The sequence below is a fragment of the Petaurus breviceps genome, unplaced genomic scaffold, assembly GCF_028583685.1.
Source record: "Petaurus breviceps papuanus isolate PSGF00001 unplaced genomic scaffold, PetGlider_PUasm1.0 90750, whole genome shotgun sequence".
Classification (NCBI taxonomy): Eukaryota; Metazoa; Chordata; class Mammalia; order Diprotodontia; family Petauridae; genus Petaurus; species Petaurus breviceps.
In genome coordinates this window covers 5,906,913-5,914,519 of record NW_027187335.1, presented here as the reverse complement: position 1 = coordinate 5,914,519, position 7,607 = coordinate 5,906,913, and positions in this window count along the sequence as shown.

Sequence of the window (7,607 nt, the reverse complement as noted above, 5' to 3'; positions counted from 1 at the left end):
TGATATCTAAAAAAATAAAATTAAGAGGTGAGAGAGGAATTTATTGGGAGAAGAACACAGGGAGAGATAATTAGGGTAAATTATCTCAAGAGAAAATAGTTAAAATGGAGGGGAAGAGCAGGAAGGTGAAAGGGAATAGGACAACCTAATTTTCATTGAATTTGGCCTAAGGAGGGAATAAAATATACACTAAATTGGGTATCTTACCCTACAGGAAAATAAGGGGGGTAGAAGATAAGACGGGGGAGGATAGGAGGGAGGGCAGATTGGGGGAGAGCATAATTAGAAGCAAACATTTTTGAAAAGGGATAGTGTCGAAGGAGAATATAGAATAAGTGAGGAGTGGGATAGGATGGAGGGAAATATAGTTAGTCTTTCACAATATAACTACTATGGAAATGATTTGGGTAACTAGACATATACAATTTATATTGAATTGCTTATCTTACCATTGGGATGGGTAAGGTGGGAAGAAGAAAAAAAATCTGGAACTCACAGTTTTAAAAACAAATGTCAAAATTTGTTTTTTTTTTTTTATGTGCAACTGGGAAATAAGATTTACAGGTACCGGGGTACAGCAACCCATCTTTCCCTACTAGGAATTTAGTGGGGTGAAGGGGAAGGATATAAAAGAGAACAGATTTGGGGAAGGGGTATTCAGTAGACTTGCTATTTTGAAGTGGGGAGTAGGGGAAAGGCAGGAATAGAGAAATTGTAACTCAAAATCTTGTGGAAATGAATGTTAAAAACTATAAATAAATAAAATTCCATCTTCTGAATTAAAGAGGAAAACCAAATTATCAGTATCAAAAATGAAAATGGTGAATCTACCTCCAATGAAGAGGAAATTTAAAAAATAATTAGGAATTATTTTTTCCCAATTGTATCCACATATATTTGACAATAATAGTGAAATGGATGATTATTTACAAAAATATAAGTTGCCCAGATTAACTGAAGAGAAAGTAAATTACTTAAATAACTCCAAGTCAGGAAAAGAAATTGAACAAGCCATCAATGAAATCTCTAGGAAAAAATCTTCAGGGCCAGATGGATTTATTAGCTAATTCTATTAAACATTAGAAGAACAATTGATTCCAATGCTTTACAAACTATTTGAAAAAATTGGAGGACTCCTACAAAATTATGTTTTTTCTTTTGTTTTTAGAGGGAGGAAGGTAACACAAAAACACTAGTTTTTGTGTTAAGTGTCTGAGGCTGGATTTGAACTTAGGTCCTCCTGACTCCAGGGCCGGCTCACTATTCACTGCACCACCTAGCTGCCCTGACCAAATTCTTTTTATGACACAAATGTGGTACTGATATCTAAATCAGGAAGAGACAGGATAGAGAAAGAAAAATATAGACCAAATTCCCTCATGAATATAAATGCAAATTTGAAAGATAAAATATTAACAAAAAGACTACAACAACTTATCATGAGAATAATACACTTTGATCAGGTAGGATTTATTCCAGGAATGTAAGGTTGGTTCAGTACTAGGAAAAGTATCAGTATAATTGATCATATCAACAACAAAACTAGCAGAAACCATATGCTTATCTCAATTGATGCAGAAAAGGCATTTGACAAACTACAACACCCATTCCTATTAAAAAACACTATTAAGTATAGAAATAAATGGTGTCTTCCTTAAAATAATAAATAGCATCTATCTAAAACCATAGGCAAGGATTATATGTGATGGAAATAAGCTAGAGCATTTCCAATAAGATCAGGGGTGAAACAAGGATGTCTCCTATCACCCCTCTTATTCAATTTGGTACTAGAAATGTTAACAGTAGCAATAGGAGAAGAAAAAGAAATTGAAGGAATCAAATTAGGCAAAGAAGAGACTAAGCTGTCACTCTTTTTAGATGATATACTTAGAGAATCCTCGAGAATCAAGTAAACAAGTACTTGAGACTATAAATAAATTTGGCAAATTTACAGGATATAAAATAAACCCACATAAATCCTCGGCATTCCTATATATTTCCAACAAAATCCAACAGAAAGAGATAAAAAAAGAAATTTCATTTAATGTTACTGTGGACATTATAAAATATTTGGGAATCTACATGCCAAAACAAACCCAGGACCTATATAAACACAACAACATAACACTTTTCACACAAATGAAGTCAGAAATAACTAATTGGAAAAACATCAGTTGCTTGTGGCTAAGTTGAGCTAATATAATAAAATGACCATTTTACCTAAATTAAATCACATATTCAGTGCCATACCAATTAATCTACCAAAAATTATTTTTTAAAGCAATTGGGGATAAGTAACTTGCTCAAGGTTACATGGCCAGTTATTTTTGTGTGGGTGCCAAGTATCTGAGGCTGGAACCGATCCCAGGTCTCCTGATGCCAGGGCCAGCACTCTTATTTGCTGTGCCACCTGGCCGCCCGTACAAAAAAAATTATTTTATAGAGCTAAGAAAAATAGTAACAAAATTCATTTGGAACAACCAACGATCCAAAATATCAAGGGGATTAATGAAAAGAAATGCTAGGGAAGGTGGCCTAGCCATACCAGGTTTTAATATGTATTATAAAGCAGCAGTCATCAAAACTACTTGGTACTGGCTAAGGAATAGAATAGTGGATCAGTAGAATAGATTAGGTACATGAGACATAGCAGTCATTGACTATGGTAATCTAGTGTTTGTTAAATCCAAGGACCCCAGTTTTGGGGATAAGAACTTACTATTTGGCAAAAACTTCTAAGAAAATTGGAATATAGTATGGCAGAAACTGGGCGTAGACCATTGTCTGACAATATACCAAAATTAATTCTAGATGGGTGCACAATCTAGTTATAAAGTTTGATACTGTAAGAAATCTGGAAGGATCTGCAAGGAACAATTTACCTGAAAGATTTATGCTGAGGTTAGAAAGCATTATAAAATGCAAAATGGATAATTTTTATTACATTAAATTGAAAATTTTCTATACAAATAAAACCAATCTAACCAAGATTAAGAGGGAAGTGGAAAATTGGGAAAGAATTTCTACAACCAATATATCTGATAACCTCATTTCTAAAATATACAGAGAATTGAAGTCAAATCTAAAAGAATACAAGTCATTCCTCAATTGAGAAATGGTCAAAGTATAAGAACAAGCAGTTTTCAGAGAAAGAAATTAATGATATCTATAAACATATGAAAAAATGCTCTAAATCACTATTTATTAGAGAAATGCAAATGAAAACAACTCTCAGGTACCACACCTCACCAGTCAGGTTGGCTAAGGTGACAAAATACTAAAATAATGAATGCTGGACAGGATGTGGGAAAATTGGAACACTAATGCTTTGTTGGTGGAGTTGTGAAAAGATTAAAACATTCTGGAGAGCAATCTAGAAGAAAATATGCCCACAGGGCTATAAATAAGTGCATGCCCTTTGACCCAGAAGTACCACTAAGGCTGTATCCCAAAGAGATCATAGAAATGGGAAAAGGACCCATATGTACAAAAATATTTATAGCACTCTTTTTTATGGTGGCAAAAAGTTGGAGATCAAGAGTTTACCTATCAATTGGGAAATGGCCAAAAAAAGTTATGGTATATGAATGTAATGGAATAGTATTGTGATATAAGAAATAAGGAGCAGGCAGACTTCATAATAAACTGGAGAGACATATATAAACTGATGTGAGAAGAGCAGAACCAGGAGAAATTTGTACACAATTGTAGACATAATGTTTGTGTGATGACTAACTTTGATGGACTGGGCTCCTCTCAGCAATGAAAGACAACTCCAAAAGACTCGTGATGGAAAGAGATATCCACATCCAGGGAAAAATCTACAGAGTCTGAATGCAGATTGAAGCAAACTACTTGCTCTCTTTCTTTTTCTTGTTTTGTTTCCTCTTTCTCATTGTTCACTTCATTGGTTATAATCTTTCTTTAAAACCTGACTAATATTTAATGTGAAGGTTTCTGTAAATCCTGTGTCTGATTGAATGCTGCCTGGGCGTGGGGGAGGAGAAGGAGTGGGAGAAAATTTGAAACTCAAAGTACTGTGGAACCAAATGTTATAAACTAAAGTAAGTAAATAAATTTTAAAAAATAATCTGTATGCCATACCATTTGGTGCATATATTTAGTATTACTATTGCTTCATTGTCTATTGATCCTTTTATCAAGATATAGTTTTCGCTTTTATCACTTTTAATTAGATCTATTTTTGCTTTTCTTTGAGATTGTTTTTTTTTACTTCAGCTGAAGCATAGTAGATTCTATTCCAGCCCTTTACCTTTACTATGTCGTGTGTGTGCTCCAAGTTTGTTTTTTGAAACAAACAAAAATATTGTAGCATTTTGGTTTTTAATTCACTCTTCTATCTCTTTGTATTTTATGAGTGAATTCATTCCATTCACAATCACAGTTATGATTGCTAACCGTATTTCCCTCCTTCCCATTTTCCACATATATCCTCTCTTTCTCTTCTTCCATTCCACCCCTCCTCCAAATATTTTGCTTCTGATCTTTGCCTTCCCCAATCTGTCCTTTTTTCCATCAACTTTCCCTTCTCATATTCCCCTGTCCTCCTAATTCCCTACAGGGTAAGATAGTTTTATATGCCCAAATGAATATGTGTTATTGCCTCCTTGAGCTAATACTGCTGAGAGTAAAATTAAATATTGGCCCAAACCCTCCCCCATTTCACCCTTTATTGTAAAATTTGCTTCATGGTTCCTTTATGTGAGTTTATTTACCCCATTCTCCCTTCTCCTAATACATCACTCTTTTTCACCCTCATTTCTTATAACATTCTATAATAGTCAATTCACACCCATGTCCTCTATTTAGACTTCTAAGTGCCCTAATAATGATAAGATTATTTTTAAGAGTTATACATAACATCTTCCCATGTAGGAATATAAACATTTTAACCCTTATTGAATCTTATAATTTATCTTTCTTGTTTACCTTTTTATACTTCTCTTTTATTGTTCTTTTATTTGAAAATCAGATTTTCTAGTCAGTTCTTAACTTTTCAACAGGAATTCTTGAAAGTCCTTTACTTTATTAAATGTCCATTCCCTCTTCCCCCACCCCCAAAGTATTACATTAAGCTTTGCTGGGTAGGTGATACTTTATTGTAATCCTATCTCCTTTTGTTTTCTGAAATATCATATCCCATGACCTCTGCTTCTTTAACATGGACAGCACAAAATCTTGTGTGATTCTGACTCTGACTCCATGATAATTGAATTGTCTCTTTCAAGAAGCTTGTATTTTCTCCTTGACCAGGCGGTTCTGAAATGTGGCTGTAATATTCCTGTGCGTTTCATTTTGGGATGTTTTTTAGGAGTTAATTGGTAAATTCTTATAATTTCTATTTTGTCTTTCAGTTCTAGGATATGAGGGAAGTTTTCTTTAATAATTCCATGAAAATGATGCTTAGGGTTAATTTTTGTTTGTTTGTTTGTATTATCCTGGCTTTTTGGCTTTCTTAAATTATTTCTCCTCTATCTCTTTTCCATGTTATTTGTTTATCCAATGAGATATTTCAATTTTTCTATTTTTTTACTTTTTATTGTTTCTTTATGCTTAATGGAGTCATTAGATTCCATTTGCTTGATTCAAATTTTTGAGGAGTTATTTTGTTTATTAAATTTTTGTACAATTTTTTTCCCCTTTCGCCAATATTACTTTTTAAAGACTTGTTTTCTTTTGGCATAACTGTCATTTCTTTTACCACTTTTTCTTTCCCTTCTCTTATTTGACTTTAAAAAATTCTGCTCTCTTGTGCTGTACTTTGATCTGTGAGTGACAATAAGCATTGTTTTCTGCCCTAGAACTATGACCAGGATCCCAGCTCCCCTGCAACTGAGAGCTCTAGTGTGCTAGAGCTCATTTTTGCCCTAGGACTATGACTTTTACCTGAGTGTGGACAATATAACAGAATTCTGTCCCCACTGCTGGCTTGCCAAGCAGTGTGTATGCTAAACTGCTCTACACTCTTATCCCAATGATACAGACCTTTTTTTTGCCAACCTTCTCAGTTGCCTTGTATTGGAATATTGTTCTACACCTTCCTTTTGTTGGTTTTGCCGAATTCACTTTTAGGCATCATTTTAGAGCTGTTTTGAGGGAAATTTGGGCAAGTTGGGTGAGTTCCTACATTTACTCTGCCATCTTCGGTTCATGTTTGGTTCATTCATAAACATTTGTCTCCCACCACTACTCTTTTTCCAGCATAGGAATGGAGGGAATAAAAACCTTTGATCATCAAATTTATCATAATAATATTTAATTATTTTCTTAGACTCCCTTTTCGGGTCATCAGCCATGTTCTAAAACTTATGATTAAATGTTTCCTAGACTTCTACCCCACATTCTCTTCTCTTCTTTCTCTACCCTGAGGTGTCTCTTATTTTGTTAGTTTTGTTTTAGTATTTTTGTGTCTAGGATCCCTTTGTCAGTCTGAGGAAGCATAGGGACACTTTCTCACAATAAGGTTTTAAAATACCTAAAATAAAACAGATAAGATTATAAAAGAAACCAATTATATTGAGTTAATGATATAATTTTGCTTATCCAAATTCATGGAACTTGTGATATATATTACTAGATTCAGGTAACGAATCTCTTCTCCATACTCTAACTCTTGCCAAGTTCAAATCCTAGAATTTCAATTATAATTTCTATGAATATATTTACTACTTGTATGACACTAAGCAAGTTATTTAACTGCTGTCTAATTTAATTTCCCCATCTGTAAAATGTGGATAACAATACTGCCAACCTCATAGTTGTTGAAGAACAAATGATATAGCAAATAAAAAGCACATAGCAAACCTTTAAGTCATTTATAGATGTTGATATCATAATAATAATAATAATCACTATGATTATTATTATTATTATTATTACCTGTAAATGAAGAAAATTAAGTCCAGAGAGGCGAAATGATTTACATATGGTCAGGGAGTAAATTTCGTAGGAAGGAGTTGAGGCCATATCTTCCTGCTTCCAAGTATACTGCTATATCTAAGATATGTTACCTGTAACAGTATACAGAGTGTTGCTTTGCATAATAAGACTGAGTTCCACTGGAAGCTGACAGACAGATCATTTACTAGGCAACCACTGATGTCTTATAAACAACAAATATAATATCAGGCTTCATAAATTAAACAAATCTCAATACTATTTTTCCCACAAAGGTGAACAAAGACTTCACAATCATATTAATAAAATGAGCAGTGGTATGATGGGTAATAGATAAAGGATTATAAATAGGCTATCTGGCAGATGATTGGAAGAAACAGCCTACAATCTTCATTCATTTTAACCAAAGGAGTTGTAAACAATATTTTTTCAGTACATCCCAAGGCTGATCTTGCCACTTGTTGGAGACTGCTTCCAGTCTGTGAACAGTATTCCTTCTCAGCAGCCAGGAAAATCTTCCTGTGAGCTTTGAATATATGATGAGTACTGGTTGACATGATTGCTAATTAGCAAGCCCCTTTTGTATCTGTCCCCTGGGTGTTGTTAAGTTGACAATGAAAGATATGTGATCTATATATTGTGAAGCAGCCAATTTCTCTATGTTCCATATTGGTACTCCTTATTGATTT